This window comes from Chelonoidis abingdonii, chromosome 19 (assembly GCF_003597395.2).
Source record: "Chelonoidis abingdonii isolate Lonesome George chromosome 19, CheloAbing_2.0, whole genome shotgun sequence".
NCBI lineage: Eukaryota > Metazoa > Chordata > Testudines > Testudinidae > Chelonoidis > Chelonoidis abingdonii.
Window position 1 is genome coordinate 17,547,288 of NC_133787.1, and position 25,494 is coordinate 17,572,781.

Sequence of the window (25,494 nt, forward strand, 5' to 3'; positions counted from 1 at the left end):
CAGAAAACAAGTCAATCATTAAAGTGAGACACAAAGAGGTGCAGAACAAGTGCAGAATCTGCAAGGGGGGCAGGGCTAGTGACCTGAAGTCATATGGGACTCTGTGAACATCAGAACAGGAAGGCTCAGCACTTTTTGAGGCAAACTAATGAGCCACGTCCATGTGATAAGAACCTACTGGCACAGCAGGACTGGGGACACAAAACTGTCATTGTGTCAAGACACAGAGGGGCAGAAACTGCTTTTCAGCCCCCACGGGGGACTCTGACGTGGTCCTGAGAAAGCTAAGGCTGATGGAGAATAGGTGACAAGGCTGCCCTTCGTGGGCTCCACTGCCTAATAGGGGGTAAAAAACAACACACGTGGGGCATGGGGGATCCCCTGGGAACTGGAGGGACCTGCTGTGGTCCCAGGTGCGCACTCCGCAGAGCTCTGGGTGACCCGTTTGGGGGGCTGCCTGAGGTGCTGGGGGGCCACGAGTATGGGGGTGCCGCTGGCGTGACAAGGTGTCTGTGGGTGCCGGGCTCGTGAGATCACCAACCCGGGATGAGGTCACGAGCGGGCCCCCGGAGGCTGGCGGGGCCTATGAGAAGCCGGCGGGCTGAGTGCGCGTGCGCGGAGGCAGCTACCGGGTGCGCGCCTCCGCCGCCCGCGTCGGGACCTGGGAGCGCGCCTCGCTGGTGGACTGTGCATCGCGGCCGGCGCGCTCCCGTGCGTGGCGGTGTCTCCTCGGCCGGCGGCGGGCGGGAGGGAAGGAGCGAGCGGTTGGTTTGTCGGGCCGGGCCCAAGCCGTGTCGGCGAGAGCCTCGCAGCGAGTCGCCCCGCAGCCGGGACAGTAAGGGGGAGCCAGGCCGCTTGCAGCGTGGTCCCGCCCAGCGCCCACAGGTGAGCGGGGAGGGAGACCGGCCGGGCGGCCGCTGAGGGGACGGGATCTCTCGCGGCGGCCTTCCTCTCCTCGGTCCCCGCGGGAGGCTGGCGGGCGCCGCGCCCGGGAGAGGCCCCGTCCCGAGCCCCAGGGGCGGGAGAGTCGCCGCGGCTGCAGAGGAGACTCGGGACAAGGCCCCGCCGCGGCCTAAGCCCAGCCTCGGCTCCCGGCTTCCTCTTCCCGGGAGCAGCCAGCCCGACGCGTCCCGGGCTCCGGCTGCGAGGGGCAAGGGGAGTCTCGAGCGCGGCGCTGAAGGACGGGCCTGGGGACCCCGTTTCAGCGCCAGGCCCGAGTCTCCGTGGCTGGGGAAGGCGAGCCTGTGCCGAGTTCGGCTCTGGGGGCCGGGCCGCTGCCTGTGCGCCGGGGGAAGGCGAACTCGCCTCTGTCGCCAGTCCGGGGCAGCCTGGAGCTCGCCTGATGGCTGCGGACGAAGGGGTTTGTTTTGAAGCCCTGTGTGGGCCCCCGGGGCGCGGTGGCGGCGCCGCTCCGCCTCCGGGGCTGCCCCTTTGTGAGCCTGGCCTCGTTGACTCGTGTGCTTTGTGTCTGTGTTGCCGGAGTGGAGCCGAGCTCGGAGCTCGCAGCCGGCAGGGCGAAGGTCAGCAGGGCTGTAGCGTGTCTGGGAGCGAGAGGGCTTGAGTGTGGGGCAGAGCTGCTAAGCCCCGTCTCAGGGGGGTCTCAGTGAAACCAAAGGCCGGGGAGCCTCTGTCCGCTCCCATCACCCACTCCCCCATGGATCCCGCTCAGATGGGCTTCTGTGATACTGGACTAGTTGGGCCAGCGATCTGATCCCGTGTGGCAATTCCTGTGAGATCCAACGTCCCCATTCTCGTATCTCTCCTTTCACCCCTGGGAGGAAGATAGGGGAGTTCTCATCCCTTCCATCACTCTGCCCTTCCTCCCTATGGTCGCAGCAACCCAAACCTGGAGCTGCTGCTTTACTCTTCCATTTCTCCCTACTACTCTACAGTTTAAATTAGCACTGTCTAGTTCGCAGTGATATATTATTACTGTTTGTAGTAATGAACAAAATATAAGCACTCATCAAACAGAGGAAGACAGTCTCTTCTTAGAGCAGTGTACAGATTAAAAATAAAAAGAGGAAAGGTGGGAGAAACAGTTCCTTTGCATAATAGGCAAACATCTTATGAATTATTTTGTTTATTTAAAGATAAATATGCTAAACTACTCTTCCCACATCCTCCTTCTACAATCCAGCCCTCTCTACCATATTCCCAGTTTTAGTGTACTTATCTCTTTTTCCTCCCATGAACAGTTCACTCATGAGCTAAACATAGTAGACATAGCTAGTTTCTTCTCTGTATGTCAGAAGTGGGGAACTCAGGAAAGTTTTAAATGAGGGTCATGGCTTTGTGGATTTGCAGCTCATGAAAGATATTCTGTAAGTTGGGTTCAGCATGGAAGAAAGTATGGAAAGGGTCATGGGATAAGCAGACAGAGCAATGAAGCTAGCTCTGTTGCTGGAGACCAAAGGTTTGGTGTAGCCTCTGCTCACCCCTAAATCTTATAAACTGGGTCTAATGAGCCTGAAGATTTGAGGAATTTGACATACAATCCTCTTAATGAAGCACTTGTCCTAAGAAATAGTGAAGAGTACCTGCTACGATCTATAAATTACTAGACAGTCATTTGAGAGTAATATGGATCTTTATGAGGAAGTTTAGTTAATTATAAAACAAATTTAGAGAATACATTCAATAGATAAGTCAAAGTAATTTTAGTTTTGCAACCCATTTTATGCTGATCTGTTGATGTGGAAACTGAACTAATTGGGTAAATAAGATAATTTAATTAATCTGGATGTAAACTAATGTTCTTAGCCATCACTAAAAGGTGACTGCAGCAATTCTCTTTAACTTGAGCTAGTGGACAGTAGCAATCAATCTTAAAATTTAGTTAAATCTAAGTGAAAACATAACCTGATATAAGTTAAATTTCTGTGTCTTTTAGTTCTACTAAGTTAAGGTTACTTAGTAACAAAGGTGAAGACATGTCAATGTCTTGTACAGTGACCCTTTTCAAGCATTTTTCTGTGATTGTCAGGTTGTAAACTTCTGAGGTATACATGCAACTTTTATCTTTAAAGAAATGTTGTTCACTTGTATATTTTTGTGAGGGTCTTAACTGGGTGCAGCCAAATAATCTCCCCAGCATATACTATATTACAACAGAATCAGTAAAATACAAACCACACAAACAACACGGGGTAGTCACATTTCCAGGTAATGGTACAGGCTTACCTGATCTGTCATTCAATTAGCACACACTTCTCAGTGGCAAAAGAGCTTTTAATTCCATGATTTGGGGCATTTCATATCTTATTGAAATTTACTCATGCCTGACCAACCTGATTGCTTTCTACGATGAGATGACTGGACTTGTGGATGGGGGCAAAGCTGTTGATGTTGTATACCTTGACTTTAGTAAGGCTTTTGACACGGTTTCCCACAGCATTCTCATCAGCAAACTAATGAAGTATGGGTTGGAGGAATGGACTGTGAAGTGGATAGAAAACTGGTTGAATCAACGGGCTCAGCGGGTAGGTATCAATGGCACACTCTCTAGTTGGCAACCAGTAACAAGTGGTGTGCCCCAGGGGTCTGTCTTAGGGCCCGTTCTATTCAATGTCTTCATTAATGATCTTGATGATGGGATAGCTTGCACATTAAGTAAATTTGCAGATGACACCAAGTTGGGGGGAGTGGTGGACACGCTGGAGGGCAGGGATAGGATTCAGGGAGACTTAGACAAATTGGAGAAGTGGGCCACAAGAAACCTCATGAAGTTCAACAAGGACAAGTGCAAAGTCCTGCACTTAGGACAGAAAAACCCCATGCACTGCTACAGGCTGGGGACTGTTTGGCTAAGTAGCAGTGCTGAAGAAAAGGATCTTGGGGTTACGGTAGATGGAAAGTTGAACATGAGCCTACAGTGTGCTCTTGTAGCCAAAAAGGCTAATAGCATACTGGGCTGTATTAGTAGGAGTGTTGCCAGCAGATCGAGGGATGTGATTATTCCCCTCTATTCGGCACTGGTGAGGCCGCATCTGGAATATTGTGTCCAGTTTTGGGCGCCACACTACAAAAAGGACGTGGAACAATTGGAGAGAGTCCAGCGGAGGGCAACAAAAATGATTAGAGGACTAGAGCACATGACTTATGAAGAGAGACTGAAGGAACTGGGCTTATTTAGCCTGCAGAAGAGAAGACTAAGGGGGGATTTGATAGCAACCTTCAACTACGTGACGGGGTGCTCCAAGGAGGAGGGAGCTAGGCTGTTCTCAGTGGTGACGGAGGACAGAACAAGGAGCAATGGTTTGAAGTTGCAGTTGCGGAAGTCGAGGCTGGATATTAGAAAAAACTTTCTGACTAGGAGAGTGGTGAAGTATTGGAATGGGTTACCTAGGGAGGTGGTAGAATCTCCATCTTTAGAGCTATTTAAAGTCCGGCTAGACCGCACCCTGGCTGGGATTATTTAGGGAAAATGGTCCTGCCTTTAGCAGGGGGTTGGACTAGATGACCTCATGAGGTCCCTTCCAACCTTTTGATTCTATGATTCTATATGCTGTCAACATTTTTTGAAGTGTTGTTAGTGTAAAACAAACAGCTTCAATGGCAAAATAGCGCTGATACATAATTTGCTCTTTTACAGTACCTTATCTGTAGTAACTCCTAAATTCTAATCCAGACTGTGCACTGATTTTCTGTATGGCTTTGGGCAAGTCATTTTAACTGCGCGACTCATTACCATTATCTGTAAAATGGGGATTCTTAACCATCTCTCTATGACGTTGTGTGACCTGGTTAATATTATAAAGTGCTTTTATTATATCAAGAGCTAAATAAGTACAATTAACCCTGAATACATGCACTTTGTTTTCTTGTGGTTGGTGATGTAGGTGGGGGAGTGGTGTATGTCTGTGGTGGTATCACAACATTCATCACAGTGCTGAGAATTGAATATAGAATTTCAAATTACTTTATTTCCCCAGTGAAAAATGGTTTAGTGTGAAAACTGCAGAATCTAGCTCACTTTGTTTTTCTATATCTGGAATTGTATCAAACGTTTATAATATTACATATTTCTGTGTAGAAATGTGTACTTACCTACATATATTGGTACTTACCTACATACATAATATATGTACTTACCTATATACTGTACCCATAATATGTACTTACCTATTATAAGTACATAATATGTACTTACCTACATACATAATATGTACTTACCTACATATATTTTGCACCAGTTTACTGGTGCAAAATATATGTAGGTAAGTACATTTTAAAATAATAGCTGACCATTTCCTCCTTTTGTCTGTCTGACCTGAGGTCGCTATTCTGTATATTTTCCTGTATTAGTTGATGACCATGTGAACACACACAGCAAAGCAAGCAGAGTGCAGCACCTTGCATTACTTAAGCTATTGGTGATGTCATCTGCTCTTGAAAGACAACAGAACTTTGAACTTCGGTCTTTGGTGTTGGCAAGTATAAAGCCTTTCAGTTCACCTTTAAAGGTCTGCTCTGGCATTTATTGTGCATTATAGTCAATGAATTTTATGATTATACAAGGGATCCTAAATCAGACCCTAATACTGCAGTATGTGACTGCAACAGATTTTCAAATGAATAGGGGGTAAGTGTTGGGGTTTTGAACACTGTGCACTAAATTGTGGATATTCTGAAAGGGAAGAATGTTTGAGTGGTATTTACATACTGTTTATGATGTATTCTCAAACAGCTGCATTCAGAAGAGAGGCTTCAGATTTTTGAAGGAAATGTCCATGCTAAGTGTGATTAATGTGCAGATTGTCTAGAGAGTTAAATGATTTTGATTTACAGGGATGACTTTTAAAACTTGCTATTGAATTGTAAAGGGGGGAAAAAAACTTCAGAGTAAATTACTTAACATAATTTTCTGTGGCTGGTGCCTTGCTTGATGATGTAGGTATGTTGAAATGCTTATCTTTATTGTTCCCATTTACTATAAATCACAATCTTTGCTTCTGTATTTAGAGGAAATTCTCTATTAGCTTTACTGTGGTAAGCTCCTTTTTTATAAATCTAATTAAAATTTGCCGTAGGGTGAAACTTGATATAAGGTCTTGGTTTGAAAGGGAATTTTAAAATAAATTTATCAGCATTTGTATGCTTTGCTTGTTTTTATAGCTCAAAAACAGCATAACTTTTAAAGTGCAGTGCTTAATCATTATTCTCTATTAATAAATTAACATTTTGAAAAGGTAGAATAGTGAGGTTTGTAGTCTTTTACAAATTATTACTCACTGAGACACTGGGTGTGCAAGGTCCTGCAGGCTATTGTCATTCAGTCAGTGCAATGAACCTCAAATTAAATGTCTGCTTGAGATGGTGGATTGTCATGGCTTCATTGTGACTTTCCTTTTTAGCAAAACATTCTGATTTATATTTTCCCCAAGTGGATGCAGTTCTGAAATCTTTTGAGAAACATGGCATTAGGAACGTTTACAAAAATTAAGCTTTTTAAAAAGTGCTAATAAGAATAATCAGGAACAAACTAATATATGCAAATATATTGTGGTGATGTTTTTCCATAGATACACTTGAAATCTGATGTATAACTTGTTACTAAGGCCTTCGTCTTGCCATGAGTTCTGTGTGAGTGGAGCCCTATTAACTTCAGTGATGTTCTACACAGGCATAGGGATACACAGGGGTACACCTGCATAGAATTCAATTTAGGATCGGGGGCAGATTCCTTGTCTAAACACAAGTTGCACTAGTTTAAATCAGTTTAAAAGTCAGTTTTAGTTAAGCAAGTGCATCTTTTCTGTGTAGACAGGGCCCTAATATTTTCTTTTTCCCCTCATCCTTAAAGTATGATTCTTTTCTGATAAGTAGCTGTAAAAATGGCATCTTACTCACAGTTTTGCTCTTTATATGTATTCGGAGACACACTTGCGTATTTTTAGTTATCAAAATATGATTTTAAAACTTTTTATTCCTTATAGCACTGAAGACCCAACATAGGTGAGAGCTAGATTTTGTTCCTTCTTGTGCATCAACGTAATTGTTTATAACAGTGTTTTTCAATCTTTTTTCGTTTGCGGACCCCTAAACACTTTGAATGGAGGTGTGGGCCCCTTTGGAAATTTTAGACAATCTGTGGACCCCCAAAGGTCTGGAGACCACAGGTTGAAAACCACTGTTCTGTGATAATGGCAACGTTTTGTGGATCCCTTAGACATAGTCTGTGGACCTCATGTTGAAAACCATGGGTTTATAGCATTCTAATTGCTTACATCTGTGCAACATTGATGGCAATGGGGTTACACAAAATGAATATTAGTTCACATAGGTGTGACTGAGAGGGTAGTCTGGCAGAACAGGTTGAGTTTGTAGGGCTGACAGAAAAAATATTGTTTTCCTTGTAAAATGAGCATGTTTGGTACATAACTGATACCATTTTCAGTCACTTTTCAGTACAAAACTTCCAAGTAAGTTGTAATATCCTTATAATTACCTCCCAAACAAGCAAACAAAAAAAAAAACCACATCAAAAAAAAACCCAAACTGTTAAAACATCCTTCTAGGTTGCAAATTCAAGGACTCAGAAGGTAGAAACTGCAGAATTTATAATGCTCGTGCAACCTTAATTCTGCCAGTTTCCTGAGCACTGCAAGAGAGAAGTGAAAAGGTGATTTTTAACAAGTTTATAATTTGGCTAAATCTGAACAAAATATCCTGGGACAAAGAAAATACACTCCTCTAACCCAAGGGCTTTCTCCTTGCTGAATTTGAAAGGCCAGTCTCAAACAATGGAACCTGTGCTTAGAACTTCACAAAAAAGGTCAAGAATCTTTTAAAAGTGTTAGCCTACGTAGAGAGGTTGCTACCAGCACTCCGTAAAATAAAGATGGTAAATTGCCAGACCTGTAATCTGAAGCTTTTTTTTAATCTTCAGAGTGGATACAAGACAGTTGATGAGGGAGGATGTTGTAAACTTCTTCCAGTTTTCCTCATCTATGACTTAGGGTACGTCTACACTACCCGCTGGATCGGTGGGTAGCGGTTGATCTTTCAGGGATCGATTTATCGTGTGTAATGTAAACGTGATAAATCAATCCCTGATCTCGCTCTCCCGTCAACTTCTGAACTCCAGCTCAGCAATAGGCGGAAGCAAAGTCGACGGGGGAGCAGTGGCCGCCAATCCTGTGCCATGAGGATGTGAAGTAAGTGATTCTAAGTTGATCTAAGATGCGTCGACTTCAACTACACTATTCTCGTAGCTGAAGTTGCATATCTTAGATTGATCCCCCTCCCCTAGTGTAGACCAGGCCTTAGAGAGACCATTATTAGGCCTGAGTATAGTTCAGTGCTGATGTCTGTTTGGGTGTTAGCTTCTCTTCTGGGCAAGTGGAATACCAGTCAACAACAATTATATTGTGGAAACAGTTTACTTGAACAATAGGACTGCGACTGCCACTTTGCATAGGCCATCAGACAGCAGTGACTTTTGGTTACTACCAAACTGGGCTAGATTTGAATACATGATGTAAAATGGTTAGTGTTCAGTGTTCTCATTACCAATATCTTGAGTCTTCAGTCCCTCGGAACTCTGTTTCTATCTTGTGTATTTGCTCTAGTACTGAGCATGCCATATCACTAATAAATTTGAGCATCCCTGTGAGGTAGACAGTACTATTATCCCCAGTTTTCAGATGGAGAACTGAGGCACACTGACTTGCCCAAGGTCACACAGAAAATTTGTGAGTGAGTAGGGACTTGAACCCAGGTTGCCTGAGTCCCAGGCTAGCACCCTAAAGACTAGATCATACTTGCCAATGATCCTACTATTTTATTTTTAGGTTTCAAGGAATGCTGAAACTTTTTGTGTAATGTGGTTGTCTAAGGAGCCAACAATCCAGTCTGTTTTTGTTTGCTGTACCTCAGGGTGATATTTTTGGCTAAAGAGCACTAAAGCCGTCCCTGTTATTTATGAGGTAAAGCCCCATCTATTTTCATGAATATAGTTCATAAACAGCATTCTCTGCAGGTCAGTAGGCACTAGAAGCACTGCAAAAATAGCACATTTAGCACAAGTGAACAGAAAATCAGGGAGAGTTACTTGGAAGTAATCCTGAGTTAAGGAGCAGCGCTGATGTATATGTAGAAAGTGTTAAGAAATGAAATGCTTAGGAATTTAAGATGATCAGATGTAGGAATACCAATAAACGCTCTTATGGCAAGAGCATATATTATTATAATGAATTGAGACCACTTCAGTGCTCTTTTGTTTTACCTGTAGCATATCAGCAAGATGTAAATAGTCTAGTATTTCATTTAATGGAGAATAAACAAACATTCCACATCAAATTCCAACACTACTCTCATCTATTTAAAAGAATATATATGTTCCAACAACTTCAGAATGACCATTTTAAATGTGGGCTTGCATCTTGTTCTTATATCACTCTGTGATTTATCATTGTGTCCTTCAGGGACATGTTACAATTAAAATAAGGAACACACAGATTTTTGCAGAGGAAGTATTTATACACCACATGCTCGTTCTTTTTGAAAGCAGAAGAGTTACAGATATATAGAAAAAATAACAAACACTTGGCTCCCTGAGTTTCCTCACCAGTGCTGGGAGTCTTTTGGTCAGAGGTCTGTCTTCATTCAGGCTAGGTGGAGAGTTCCTTGAGCCACGTTAGCCTTTGTCAGTATGGTCCTCTAGGTTTTTAGCTGCTGTAGTCCTAAATTGATTATTGTGGCCACCTGATAGCAATACTTGTGTGTTTGAACTGCTGCTTATCTATTATGAAGCACTCCCATGTAAAGAGGTCAGAAAAAAGTAAGATCTCTGTCACAGCCTGGCCTAGTTCCATTCCCTCTAAACAAATACCAGCCTTTTGTGAGGGATCCAACTGCTGAGTCCTGTGTGCTGCTAAGCTCCCTAGGTCTGGGTAGTGACTGATGACTACTCTTAGTTCTAAGATACTCAGATGCGTGTTACAGGTCTAATAACCTGTCTTGGCAGTGGAGACTCTGCAGTCTAGCTGCCTAGATTTTGGAACCAGTGCTTCAGCCCTCATTTGTTTATGGATAATCTCACCAGAACTCCACCGTTGTGGTTTAACCCTTAATAGACTTTTGACAGATAAAAAAGGAATATGGGCTTTGTCCCAGAACTTAACATACACACTCTTCACTTTTTGGCTACGTCTATACTACACACCTGTGGCAGCGGCATGTAGTATACTGTAACTACACATCACAGCAAAAAGAATACTGTCTTTCACTCTACTGTATGTAGCTCCATGTATCAATGCAAGGCTCTAGGGGGAGGGATAGCTCAGTGGTTTGGGCATTGGCCTGCTAAACCCAGGGTTGTGAACTCAGTCCTTGAGGGAGCCACTTAGGGATCTGGGGCAAAATCAGTATTTGGTCCTGCTAGTCAAGGCAGGGGCTGGACTCAATGACCTTTCAGGGTCCCTACCAGTTCTACGAGATAGGTATATCTCCATATATTATATTAATAGTCAGTTGGAAAAGGTTTCAGGAGCTCCTCACTGCTGGAACATTTTATTGCAGTAAGAAAAGGCTCTGGCGGGGGGAGGCCTTTCCCAATTGCCTCCCCATTCCCTGAGCCTTTTTTCCACTGTCAGTCATTCCCTGTGGTGTGGAAGAGCTCCAGCAGTGGGGAGGCAGTGTAACTGGGGTAGCATAGCTTAGGCGAGTAAAAAATTGTGTCACCCTTCAGATGAGTCTTTGCTCTTCTAAGCCTTGCCTCACAGTCTGCACTGCTCTTTATAACCATACTAGGAGGGCATGCCCCCAAAAGAAGTGTGCAGTGTAGATGCAGCCTTTGATAGCACACAAAATATGTAGATCTATGCATAAAGGAGGAACTCTTGAGGAGTTGGGTGGTATATTACCTCTGTGTTTGGCACTGAGTCAACCACTCCTGGAACGCTGTCCAATTCTATGTTCAAGAAGACTATAGATTGGAGAAGGTTCAGAGAAGAGTCACAAAAATGATTGAAGTATGGAATACATGCTTTACAGCGATAGATCCAAGGAGCTCAATCTATTTTGACTAACAAAGAGAAGGTTAAGGGGTGACCTTGATTACCATCTATAAGTAGCTACATGAGGAACAAATATTTGGTAATAGGCTTTTCAGTCTAGCAGATAAGCGTGTAAAATGATCCAATGGCTTCATACTGAAGCTAAACAAAACCAGACTGGAAATTAGGTGTACATTTCAAACAGTAAGGATAATTAATTATTGGAACAATTTTATTAAGGGTTGTACTAAGTTCTCCGTTACTGGCAATGTTTAAATCAAGATTGGAGGTCTTTCTAAAAGATATGCATTAGTTCAAATAGGAATTAATTCAGGAAACTCCAATGGTGTGTATGATGCAGGAGGTAAAACTAGATTATCATGTTAGTCTCTTCTGGCCTTAGATTGTATGAATATCTATATGCCATTCCCTCCCTCAGAGTCCTCCTCATTTTTGAGAGGCTTTGGTGACTTGGTCAATCCAGGTCCCTCTGGCCATTTTACTCTTACCCGGTCTTCTGGTCTGGCAATGGTCCCCTCTTCGCTTCCTTCCCCCATTTGGGCTTGGCTGTGTATTAAAGTTATTCCAGAATAAAGTAGGGTTATTCTGGAATAACTCCCCATATGTATGTTCTTATTCTGGACTAAGGATGCATTCTTCTAATTTACCAAAGATAAACCAGAAGAAGACACTCTTAGGGCTTGTCTACATGGTGCCACATTGCAGACTGCAGGGCTGTCGTAACAATAAATGCAAAACCTGCAGCCCACTTCACCACTACTACTATGATGATTACCCCCCACAACATACCTTTCAAGATCCATGGATCCTGCACATGCTTGTAACAACACATGCTGTACATCGACCAGTGAATCAAAGGCCTGAACACCAGCTGTGTGCGTGAAACTAGTCAATCAATCCCTATGCTCTTCAGTGAACTCTCACAGAAAAATTATAAAAAACCAGTGGGTGAACACTTTTCACGAAATGATCACACCGTATCTGACCTCTGTCTTCATCCTCAAAGGAAAGCTGCACAGCACCTTCAAAAGACGTGCTTGGGAACTTAAATTTATAACTCTGCTAGACACCAAAAATTATGGATTCAATAGAGACACTGGTTTTATGTCTCATTATAGCAGTCTGTAACCCACTAACTCTCCTTTGTCTTATGATTGTAGAGGTGTTAATTGCCTGCTTCATTTTGAATGATTTCTTGCAACATGTTTACTCCTTATGCTTAATAATCTGTTCCACCTTGAATTTATTTGTGTCACTCTACCTTTCCCAGACCTGAAAGAAGAGCTCTGTGGAGCTCAAAATCTTGTCTGTTTCCCCCAACACAAGTTGGTCCAATAAACGATACTACACACCCACCTTGTGTCTCTCATATCCTGTGACCAACACAGCTACAACACTGCTAACAAAACTGGCTGTGATGTATGGATTGTAATTGACATTCCAGAGAGCAAAAATTAAATATTGTATTCTATAGCTCGCACTGAATGCACGCTTGTTAAAGCATGAAAGATAAGGTTTATAGTTCTGTTTTCACTGGTAGTTTGTCCTGTTTTCATAATATTGCAGAATTCTCCTTTATCTAAGCTATGTGCACTCATTAAAAAGATATTTTGTTGACGATTGGATGGAATTACAGCTCATGGATTGATACTTTTAAGTTTTCTCTTAGGAATCCTTATATTTTGCAGTTGTTGCTTCCATATGTTATCACTGTGTGGTGATACTTTGCATTGCAACCAATGTTATGCCTGACTTTGTGCATGGTAACAGTCTGCTTTTATTTATGGGTATTATTAGGCTAAGTTTGCGATTGGAAGGAAATCCTGATTTAATATCTTACATAGCTCTACTGAATATGTCCAGTGCATAGAAAAAGTAAATGAACTGTTGTGGGAAGGAATGAACCGTCCTTTGTTTAAAACAAACCCAGACATTTACAATTTTCCCCTATCAGATTTAGTCTCAATTTAATAAGTGTCAATTCAATATTTTTTACCAGTGTGTCTCTTAACATAGTGGCATCTAATTCCTTATTAAGGAGATATACATTTATATGGTATAATGGTCTACCCAGCATTTACATGGAAGGCTACATGTTTTCATAAGTCTCATGAAAGAGTGTTTTGATGATTTCTTGGTAACAAATTGAGGACTGAAAATGAAATCAGCACAGTTTTAGCTGGATTATTTTAACAGTTTTAAAGTTGCTAACATTTTGGATCAGAATAACGTGAACAGTTTCAAAGCCTGTAGATTTAAATGTTGACCTCCCCTGATTACCCTTTGTTGTTGGTATTAGTTTCCAAGTCCCAGAGAATGTGCTTCTTACTAAAGCAGATGCTTACCTAGGTACGTAATGAAAAAAGGCATGGATATAATATATAGTATTACAGATTAATTTAGTTATACGTAAATCTCAGCACGAATTGCTTTTGTTTTAAAAAGACGCTAGAATTTGGAAGCCAAGTCATACAGGGACCTCTTTCTACATACAATAGAACCTCAAAGTTACGAACACCCAAGTTACAAACTGACCACTCAACGCTACACCTCATTTTGAACCGGAAGTACGCAATCGGGCTACAGCAGAGACAAAAAAAGAAAAGGCAAATACAGTACAATACTGGGTTAAACATAAACTACTAAAAAAAATGAAGGGAGGTTTAAAAAAAAAACTTGACTAGGTAAGGAAACTGTTTCTTGTGCTTGTTTCATTTAAATTAAGATAGTTAAAAGCAGCATTTTTCTTCTGGATAGTAAAGTTTCAAAGCTGCATTAAGACAATGTTTAGTTGGAAACTTTTGAAAGAACAGCCATAACATTTTGTTCAGAGTTACGAACATTTCAGAGTTCTGAACAACCTCCATTCCGGAGGTGTTTGTAGCTCTGAGGTTCCACTATATCTCTTGGTAATGTCTTTGTTTCATTTGAGGAATTTCTGAATAATCACATCACAGTTCTTCCAAGAATAGAACAGATGACCTAGATAAACATTCATTGCATATATAACTGTTCGTGTAATAAGATTACTACTATGCCTTAGGCATGGGCAAATACTCTCTGAATTTTTCCAGGAGATACTGAATAATAGGGCAAAAACTAGATATTGATGTATTAGCTATCAAACTACTTGGTTGAGATTTTCTTAAAACATTCTAACCATAAGGTGGAATGAACAGTGTTTTAAGAAGAGTATGCACCAGTGCACAATGGAGATGTCAAATAATGGCAGTGTCCTGACTTTAGGTAGTGGGCAAAATACAAGGTGAACATAGATCAATTTTTTTAAACATCAGTGTGCTTGAAGTGTTTCAAAGGACGGCTCCAATACTTCCATTGAATTTCTGTTTGTGTAAAGAATATAACTGATGTTTTTCAGACATGGTAAATTTATAAGGAAAACAAACTGAAAACAACTTGTTTCCCCCTTATTCTCAACCTTCTCCCTGTTTTTGGGATTGGGGGTGTAAACTGGGTAAGAATATTGGCATGTAGAAATATCTTTAAAGGCATTATTATATTTAAACAAACCTTCAGTTTTCATGCTGACTCTTCTGGGAAGCCAAACTATGTAGTCATACTTGAGTTTGAAGATTTTAAAGGTGATCTGTAAAAAGGCACCAGGTATATTTGGCTTGGGTCTCTTCTTTTGCTCCTTTGTAATGTTCTTTTGAATAACAAGTTACTTTCTTGATTGTAAGTTCAGGCAGGGTGGTTTGATTTAAATCAGGAAACAATGATTTAAAAAATTGATTTTAATCTTGTTTTGCGTTTGCAGCTTTTAGTTATTTTCCTAAATTGGTTGGTTAGAAACATGTTGATCAGAAAACTAGTTTAGCCTTTAACACAATTCAGTACTACTTTTTATAGCCACAGGTCTATATACGTTTTTAAGCAATTATCTAGCTTAACATGCACTTAATTTTTACATTTTTATTATACTATAAAATGGCAAATTGCATGCTTACATACTAGATAACTTTTTACTTGGGATTTGTGTCAAGCGCCATTGGATGGAAATTGGAATTAAATTAAACATGTCCAAACCAGCATTTTAATTTTTTTATTAGTTAAATAATACTCCCTTAATTGTGCTGGGCACATCACAAAAAAAGTAAGCATAAAGACTTTTAAATGCAAAAAATGGATTTATTAAACAAAGTATTAATTGTAGTTAATAAGTTGATGTCTGATCAGTGTGTGCTAGATTTTTGAAGATATTTAGATGCCTAGAATTGCAAATAGGTGCTTTTGAAAAAGCCAGTAAGTATCTATGCAGATTAGGTGCCTACTTTCCATTAAAATCAATGGGAGTTAAGCACATACTGCTTAAGTGCCTAATGGCACTTTCCAAAGCACATATCTGCCTCTTTAGGTCCCTAAGTATTGTTGCTCTTTTGACTTGAGTGGCTCGTCAATGTTTGGGACACTGGGGTGATGTCAATTAGGTGCAGAAATTGATGCTGGATGGTTCTTTGCAATCTTCTATTTACAAAGAATGCATGTAATCCTGTGCCTCTGAACATAGAAGAATCAAATAGCAGGAAATTTTTTTTTCTTTTTTGGCTCCCAGCACCAAGAACACTATTTTCAACCTGCACCTTGACCCAAAAACCTTTCTTCCAGGGTCAGATCTGTGCTTTCAGCTTTCTTTCAGGCTGTCTTTTTCTGTGTATGTTGTTTGAACACACATGCACATGCTAAGTGCTCAGCAAAAACTCCTGGGTGGATTCATATACTCATTTTTGTCCTGGGTGGGGGCTTATCCTTACAGTTATGTTAATTGACGGGTGCAGACATACCTGTCAATCTCAATGAGATTTAAACTCATCCTATAACAAGGTTTCACACCCTTTATAACCCCCCCATCTCTGATTTGGCACATCATCCTGATTAAGCCTAAAATGTTCACACCCAGTAACCTGTTTCAAACTAAAAGAAAAGGAATAATTTAACAAATAAAATGATAGAGTTAACTATGTACATATATACGGTGTCTTTCTTCAAGATGTTTCACCTCACTAATCCAAATTTATTTTTATTCACAACCAGACTCCTATGGAAATTTCTGCTCCCTGATAGACTTTATTTCAATTAGCAGAGAGGGACCCTTTTGCAATCAGCCCTTGAAAAATGCCTTTTGTTTCTGTGGAGTTTGGGTAAGGCAGACCCTGCCTGTTTGAATAGGGGAGTCACTGCTGTAACAAGTTTTCCAGCCTCAGTTTTCACAGTCACATTCTCAGATTTGGGGTTGGGCAGCCAAGCTGAAATTCCACCCCCCAAGCTGTAAGCACTAGCATCTGTGTCCAGTATGAAGAGAGTTTTGAAACATGTATAGGACAGGAAAAGAGCCATTTTCAACTAAAGATGATTTCCTTTTTTACTATTTGCTGCTTGTCAGAAACGTTCAACAAAGGATCAGGAATCAGTTGTTCTTTCAGATCCATAACAACTTTAGCAGTTAAGGTTCCCCCAAGATCCTGGATATCAAAACAGGTTTCAGCTACTCCCCCACCTTTCCCCTGCTGGAAAGCTACCACAACATATAGCTATTAAAATGGTTTCTGCCTCTAGGGGAAGGATAATTCATTCACTGCATACCAATTGCCTGCAAATCATTTATCTCACATGAGCCATATCTTTACAGGGAATTTCCACAGACTGAATTTAAGAAACACCTTTCTTTGCATTGATTACACAGTTGTTAGCCATAATGAAATCCAAGCCAGTTGTTAGTTTATGCACTGTGTCAGGCACCCAGACTTCTTGCTTGAATTCCAGAGGTCCAGTCTTTATATGCAACTTTGCCAGTTTTTGGATGAGTACCCTTGCTATGATCACTGTCTCCATTTGAGACCAATTAGGTGGTTCAGTTATGGATCTCTGATTCCCTAGCCTTTCTAGCACATCTGGTTTAATAACTGATGTGCTTAGAATAGTGTCCATCATCCCAGTGAATTTTACAGTTCCTGTTACACAGTCACTTGCCAAACTTCGATTATTATTCAGCTGCCCAGATTTAAAGTAAAACTGTGAATCTGATTGTTTTACCTCCAAGCTTTTCCCTTTGAGCTTGGTGTTTCCCCAGTTTCCTGAACTGGGAAAGAGGCTTCCACTAGATATTTGTGACAATCTTTTTTGGCCTGCCTAAAATTTATAACAGTAGTTCTTTTTGTGGCCAGTTTTGTCACAGTATCAGCATTTAACTGAACTGTTTCCTTTAAATCTTTGCATTATTGCCAATTTCCCATGTTTTACAAACAAGATTTATCATTTTTTTCCCTAATTGTTCAGTAGGTCATGAACCAAATTAAAAACTCCTCTTTCATCATACATATAAGGCACAGAGCTCATGGCAATCAGCTTACATTTTCCTCACTAGTGGTTGCTTCCTCTTCTGGTACACTGTTGCAAGAATCAAGTTCTGTGGCAAGTTCAATAGCCTCTTTGGAGTGTCTTTGGCTTCCTTTCTCTGATTGTAATCTGCGAGTCCAACTGAATATCTATAAAGTGGTCCATCACCAGTTTATCTTGGAAGGCCTTCCTGGTGTTGGAGTATGACAGGAACATAAGGTTCTGTAGGTTCTGTGCCACTTTAGGCCGGGTTGTTTGTTTCACTCTCCTCTTTCTTGTGTGCTGTGGCCAGCTCAGATATATGGCTAGCTCCAAACCATATATCTAGGGCTTGTACCAGGTCTGGATAACCCAGGCCTGGCCTACTGTTAAAATTTAAATCCACAGCTATGGTGCTCAGCAGTGTGAAAAATCCACACCTGTGAGTGCCGTATCAATGCCTACCTATCTCCCTGTGTAGGTGCAGTTAAGTTGATAGACAAATGCTTCAGTGGACCTAGCTACTGTTGTTCAGGCAGGCAGGTTGTTCCTATAGTGACAGAAAAGCTCCCTCCATTGTAGTCGATTGCATTTACAGTGTGGGGCAGTGCCAGCATAGTTACTACGTCATAGTTATGCTGCTGTTGACATGGTCTCAGTCTCTCTTCTGCAGGTAAGTTCTGCAGCACTGTCAGAGCTGGGCCCTCTCCCAGTGGGGTTGGGGGAACCTTTGCCCATGGAGAGTGCTGTCAGTTTGTTCATTCAGCACTGTCAGAGCTGGGCCCTCTCCCAGTGGGGTTGGGGGAACCTTTGCCCATGGAGAGTGCTGTCAGTTTGTTCATTCAGCACTGTCAGAGCTGGGCCCACCCAAGTTGGCTGCTAGAAACCCCCCTTTCTCTCGCTCTTCCCAACCATTCATTTGAGCTGTAATGCTGAATTGAGCCAATAAGCCTCCCAAGGAGCTTTTCCCTCAAAGATTTTGCATTATTTGAACTGGATAGTTTAGCCACTGTGGATTAAATGGGGGTAGAAAACTCTGTAGATGTCTGGACTTACCAAGTCCTCTGGCTGGCTCAATTCCACATCCAGTCAGCTGCCTTCTGTGACCATTTCGTTTCCTCCTGGAGTGAAATATTCAGTGTCTTAAGTCTTTACTGCAGCTCATCTTGGTTAGCTATTTCCCAGATTGACCAAAGCCTTTTTTGTCTCTGCTATTTCATGAAAAAAGCTTTGGTCAATGTTAGTCAGACTGTTGGTCAACTCAATCCATTTTACCATTCCTGCGTGGGTGTGTTGCAGCTGGGTTTCCCAGTCTGGTAGTTGCTGCTCCAGCAGGGATCTCAGCTCAGCCTGCAAGTCTTCTTTGGGTCCTTTCTGGCAAACCTCTAGCAGCTCTTTTAGGTCTTGTCTTAATTCCTTTTGAGAAGTCTCCAGCTCCTATTTTAGATCTTGCTTTAAACCCATTTGGACATCTTACATTTCTGTGAACACTACTATAATTTGTTCCCTCTTGATCCAACAAGTGTATCTACTCATGGTCTTTCTCCTTGGAAACTAAATCCCAAACCTGACACTAGCGTTGCCTTCTTTTGACCTGAGTGGCTAGTCAGAGTTTGAGGCTCTGGGATGTTCCAGTTAGGAGGAGAAACTGGTGATAACCAGGTATTTCTTTGTCCAATTTTGTTTATTTACAAGGAATGTCTTTCTAAACAAAGAAGGAATCAAATAGCAGTGACCGTTTTCTCTTGCTCCCAGCACCAAGAATACTTTTTTCAGCATGTACCCCTGACACACAAACCTCTCTCAGCAATAAAACGGCCTTGCAACCCGAGCCCTGCAAGCCTGAGTCAGCTGGCACAAGCCAGATGCTAGTTTTTATTTGCTGTGTAGACATACCCTTAGTTTCTCTTTCCCTCTCTTTCTCTGTGTGTTCGCCCCCATCCCCAATTCTCATAAAAAAGTGCTGTTTGTTTTCATGCGCCTTTTGTCCTAAGTGGGGGATTATCCTTACGGTTATATTAATTGAAGGGTGTCAATAAAATGAGATTTTAACTCAACCCAAAACAAGGCTTCATTCTGCTCATAACTGTACTTTTTTAAAAACTGCCCTCCTGTTCTTCAGTTAGATCTCATTCTCTCCTGCCTAAGCTGTCCTGATTTTTCAACTCCTAATTGTTTTTTCAACTTTGAATGAGCTAGGTCTGGATGACCTTGAAGACCAGAGAAACAGAAATGGAATGAAACACAGGGGTAAGGTCATGCACTTAGGGTCTAATAATAAGAATTTCTGCTACAAGCCGGAGGCTTATCAGTTGGAAGCCACAGAAGGGGGGAAAGACCTGAGTGTGTTGGTCAGTCACAGGATAACAATGAGCCACCAATGAGATGTGGCTGTGAAAAAGTCAAATGTGATGTTAGGATGTATCATGTGAGGCATTTCCAATGAGGGGAGAGAAGTATTAATGCCATCGTACAAGGCACGGGTAAGACCTGATCTGGAAGATTGTGTACAGTTCTGGTCACCCATATTCAAAAAGATGAATTCAAACTGGAACAGGTGCAGAGAAGAGCTATTAGGATGATTAGGGGAATGGAGGACTTATCCGAGGAGCTTGGAAGAGCTTGATTTGTTTAGTCTAGCAAAAAAAAAAGGGGGCTGAGAATGGATATGATTACTCTCTAAATACATCGGGGTGGAGGGTGAAGAGCTTTTTGTCCTTTAGCTTGGCACAAGAACAAAGGGGTATAAATTGGCCACAAATTCAGGCTGAAAAGTAGGTTTCTAACTTTCTGAGGACAGAGATTCTGGAACAGCCTTCAGTCCTAGTGGGAGATGAGGACAAACAACTTAACTTAGTTTTGAGAGCGAGCAGGGCCAAATATACGAGTACGATTGTTCAGATATTCTTTTGTGGTGGTGGGGGGAAGGGCATGACAGCCCAGAGGGTCCCTTTCGGTTTATGTATTATGTTCCTAAAGTTCATGTTTCAAGGCTTCAGCTAGTCACGTATAGGGATCAGGAAGGGATTTTTCCTCTGCAATGTATTGCAGATTTTTCTTGATTTCCTTTCTCTGAAGCAACAGAGAAGGCCTTGTCTGGAAATAGGACACTGGAAAGGTTGAGCTGGTGCTCTGAGATAGCATCAAACATTCTGTGTCTCAGGTGCTTGGCAGGCTGGTTCTTCCTCACCTGTTCAGTGTCTGACTGGTTGCCATGTCTGGGGTTAGGTGGGAATTTTCCCTTAGTGACTGGGTTTCTTTCAGCTTACTGTGCATCATGGGGTGTAGGACATTTGCCAGGATTAACTGGGTATACTTCATTTAATCAGTTTCCCTTTAATCTTTTGTGCTGTGAAACTTGGGTTGGAAGCTTAGGCACACTCCAACACTGGTAGCCCAGAGAATAAGCATTGGTTATAAAATTCTATTTTTTTTTTAAAAGTCGTCTCTTGGTACCCCAGAGTCTTATGAGCTCCACCATACAAATCTAGTACTTTCCAGTTGATTGCTCTATATCTATATTTCTTTGAAAGTTAGTTAGAACAGTATCAAACATCTCATTTTGAATTAAAAAGAAATCTGAACATTTATTAGCAAATTTTATGTTTATAGCTTTATTTTTGTAGAATGTGTTCTTTAGAGAGTAATTTTAGGGCTTGTCTGCTTTTGGGAGTTATTCAGAAACACCTATCCCTGAACAGTACCATGTGTAGACACTCCTATTGTTGAATAAGAGTATCTTGTTTCTGTTTAGCTTAACCTACCTTCAAATTATTAATTATAGTATAATAGGTGAGTTCAGCTACACTGCTCAGGTGCATTAGCTACATGTCAAATGGCTGCTAATAAAATACAGTAACTCCACTTAACGTCTTAGTTATGTTCTTGAAAAATGAAACTTTAAGTGAAATGATGTTAAGCAAATCCAATTTCCCCATAAGAATTAATGTAACTGGGGGGGTTAGGTTCCAGGGAAATTTTTTTTGCCACACAAAAGATATTATATACATTTACAGTATTGTAAATCATTTTAAACAATTTAATACTGTACTCACCAATGATGATTGTGAAGCTTGGTTGAGGCAGGGGCGTAGTGGGGTTGGGGCATGGGGTCTTGCCCTGTTCTGCCTGCCTGGTGCTTCTGCTGGGGAGCGGGGTTGGGGCGTGGCGGCTTGCTGGGTGGGCAGAACCGGGCAAGCCCCTGTGCGCCAACCCGGTCCCTGGCAGGAGCACCAAGCTGTGGGAGCCAAACAACATTATAAAGGAACATTGCTGGACTTTAAAGGAGTATGTTCCGTAATAGGTCAGCAACCTAATAACGAAACAACGTTAACCTGGGCGATGTTAAGTGAGGAATTACTGTAATTAAAAACTGATTTTAAGTAGTCACAGTAGTATTTCTGAGTTGGTATTAAAAGTTCATAGCTCTCTGAATGCTGCAAACTCATCAGTTTGCATTTTTGAGCTCTTTGTGTCTGAAAACATGGTGTAAGAAGAACACAGAAAAATTGTCTAAATCCCATAATCTTAAAATCACTGACTTTCTGAACTGATACATTTCTTGTGTCCAAGTTAATGGGTGGTTTTCATTAGCACAATACAGTCTTTGTAATTCAAAAGGCAATGGTGGGTTCATACTGCATTAAGTAACTCCATTTTTTTATATTCAACCAACTTTTGTATGCTAAGAAAGTTTTTGAGTAAGGAGATCATATAGCTCTCTGGCAAAAGTTCTGGAAATGACAAGAATTGATGACTTTTGTAGAACTTTGTAATAACTAAGAGGGATGCATATCAGTCACAAGGAGGAAATATATGCCAGGATAATTCCATGACTATTGAAAGTGAATAGGGATTGTTATAATTTTATGTTATGGTCTGATTTTCAGAAGTTTTTGTAACTAATTTGCATATGCAATCTAGAGTCAGCACACTTGTTGTTGTTTAGGGTCATTTGACTGAAATTTGGCTCTAATAAGTAGACCTGACTGACTTTCTGTCTGATGAACTTTTGCTAAGCTTACTCTTCTGTACAAGGCTAGAGCGCCTCCACTATATGTAAGGTTCTATAACAAACCAGACCTTAATTCTGCAGTGTGAAGTCACTTGATTCTGCAGCACTCTGGTGTGACATGCTACAAACTCTGGCTTCTTTTAAATTAAAACATTAATTTCTTATTAGTTGCATTTGAAAATCAATAACGCAGTCAGTACAGTAGTTCGTGTTTAATTTGATTTGTCTTATGCTGTTGCCTTATTTTCAGTTTTCAGTATGGTGCACTTTTTATCAATCTAATATAAAAGTTGATAGGGAAGCTGGAGGTTTTGGTGACTAGGAAGGAGGCAGTTGGACTTCTGGAACATCTGAAAATATGGATGAAAGATAGGAATTGTGAGATAAGGACATGCCAATAATTTTATTAATAATAGCTAATATCCTAAGGTCCTGTCAGCACTAAATTTAATCATGATTTTATAATCAGAGACAGGATCACTTTAACTGGTTACATGTGACACTCTTCAGTTTATGTTGAAACTGAAGCTTTTGTGACTCTTCACCTACGATTTTACCTAATTGTGTTACATTAGTGCATTTTTGAGAAATCTGTGCAAGTAATGTCTTGGCAGAAGATGCATTTCCCAGAGCAGGGTGGCCAGCCTGTGGCTCTAGAGCCAAATGCGGCTCTTTGGAAGTTAATATGCAGCTCCTTGTATGGGCTCCGACTCTGGGGCTGGAGCTACAGGCGCCAACTTTCCAGTGCGCTGAGGGGTGCTTGCTGCTCAACCCCTGGCTCTGCCACGGGCCCTGACCTCCCCTTCCCCCCGCCTCCTGCATGCCACGAAACAGCTGATCAGGAGGTATGGGGAGGGAGGAATGGTGCTGGTGGGTGGGAGATAAGGGTGGGTGGAGAGCTGATGCGGGGCTCTTGACGTATTACTGTGGCTCTGTGGCAATGTACATTGGTAAATTCTGGCTCCTTCTAAGGCTCAGGTTGGCTACCCCTAGCCCAGGGGAAATGCACAGAGTGACAAAAGCAGCTCATAGAGCAAAAGTGCAGTATGATGTCATGCATGGAGAGCTGGGAAAAAGGACAACTGGCCAAACCAGTTACACAAATATGATGAGGGTGTGTTCTCCACATGACCCAAAAAAAAAAAGTGTGCTGCACTAGTTATTGGAAAATAACCATGTGTCAGCCAAGGCAGGATGAAATAGCTGACCTGGTTGGTGTATAGTTAACCATTAATAACCAGGTTTTATCCAGGAGGTGAACAGAATCACCCACATTTGGTTACAAGTTATAATTTATGGCCTGTCCATGCTATCTCTAGGTTTGGGCATTAATGTCTTTAGATGAATGGGGAAGTTCATACATCTTAACTGTTGGTTTGGCCTGTCTGGAGACCTGGTGACACTGCCTAGGTTTATACTTTATTCAAATTTTCAAGCTTTTCTTCATAGTCATGAAGGTTAGAAAATTTAAAAAAAATTAAAGTAGTGATTCTGGAGCACAATTATATATGGTAAGGGGAGAAGGGTGGTGGGCCAATGTCCGAGGCTTCAGATTTTCAGACTACACAGGGCCCTGGCGTAATCTCAGTTGAATGCATCTTCATCTTTGGATGAAAAATTTAACTCTGTGGTTTTTTCAAACTGCTGGGATTTCTTATGAAAATAAGGAGACTAGGATAGCTGATGTGAAGAGGAAGGCAATACTTCCAAAACCTGTTCAACAAATCAGAAACATTATTTTAGCTCTAGTTAAAATTTTATAGTATTTATTCTGGATTACTATTGACTTTTAGTGTTGTGTGATAATGAGGAAGCATTGAGATGTTTGAAATAACTAATGGATAGCATGTACTACGGGCAATAAACAATGCAATTTCCTGGAGGTTTGGAAAGCTACAAAATTCATAAATGAAGTATAACTAAAAATTGCTATAGATCTTAAATTTTTATTATATGATTGGTTAATAAGACAGTGTCTCATGAACTGTAACCCGTTCCAAACAGTTTAAAACTAGCCCAGCGTAATTAGGGCAGCCCACATACATTCTCTGATATTATACTCTCGAGTAATGTATGCTCTATCAAATATGCTGTAGCCAACACTACTCATGAAATCCAGTTACTAGAACTTTTCTGCTCTGAGAAGACCTACCAGCATAATTCTGGGAGATCAGGTTGTCCCATTTTAAAGGCCAATAGTTTAAGCCTGCAAGCAGAGTTTAAAAATATCCAAATATGAATTGAAATGTTTTCTTTAAAAAATCTTCATACAGATACTTTCTGAAACATTCATCTTTAATACGAAAATTTCCAGTGCTTTATCTCTGTTCACAAGTCATTGTTTTTTGTTGTGGTTTTTTTTTTTTTTTTCCCCCCCCCCCCCCCCCCCCAAGAATCATCTGAGGCAGGCAGGCATACCTATTTTTGCATGTTAGCTTGCCTAACAAGTTCATTAGAAAAACAGATGAATAGTGAAAGTTGGCAAAAATATAGTCCTCAGTGAGGAGTGTAAATGATTTGTGAAAGGAAATAATTTAAAGTGGTTTGAAAAACATACCTAAACAAAAGCTAAATTATTTTAGTAGGACCTAATAGTCATGCCCTTTTGTGATATCACGGTAGTCTACCAGTTTAAGCAGGAGAGAAGCAAAAATGCTGTCTGATAGCATAGATAAGAAAAAGTATGAGTGCAAAAACAATAAATACATAAAAAGTTCTCTAAGGGCCTGATCTTCAGAGATGCTGAGCATCCACATCTCTCATTGACTTCATATGGAATGTTGTGTGCTCAGCACTTTTGAAAATCAGACTCTAGGTAACTTAAATTTTTGTCATTCTAAGCTTTCACTATACAAAAGTAAAACTTGTGTTGCCAAGATACGCCCTTCATAATGTAAATTGATATTCTTTTTCCATTAAACCAAGTGGTGTTGAATACCTTCAGCCAGACCAGCAGCAGAAGTGAGAACTTACCCATTCTGTATTTCATTCATCTCAAGGTTTGTCTATACTTACAGCGGTGCCACTACAGCACTTAGTGAAGATGCTACTAAGGGTATGGCTACACTTGCAACTTCGGCAGCGCTTTGAAGTGTGAGTGTGGTCGCAGCGCCAGTGCTGGGAGAG

The 25,494-nt window shown here is 41.3% G+C and overlaps 1 protein-coding gene across 5 annotated transcripts in view; it reads left to right on the forward strand.

Moving 5' to 3' along the window:
- Window positions 1-699: 699 nt before the first annotated feature.
- SIAH1 (siah E3 ubiquitin protein ligase 1) overlaps window positions 700-25,494 on the forward strand; it is a 44,040-nt gene continuing 19,245 nt past the window's right edge. Inside the window, exons 1-2 of one of the 5 annotated variants that reach the window (XM_075073659.1) lie at window positions 700-885; window positions 5,308-5,584. The gene's annotated coding sequence lies outside the window, so the exon portion shown is untranslated. Of the gene's footprint in view, window positions 886-5,307; window positions 5,585-7,128; window positions 8,931-25,494 lie in introns of those variants that run through there. The other 4 variants (XM_075073661.1, XM_032787069.2, XM_032787071.2 and 1 more) reach the window with 4 other exon arrangements.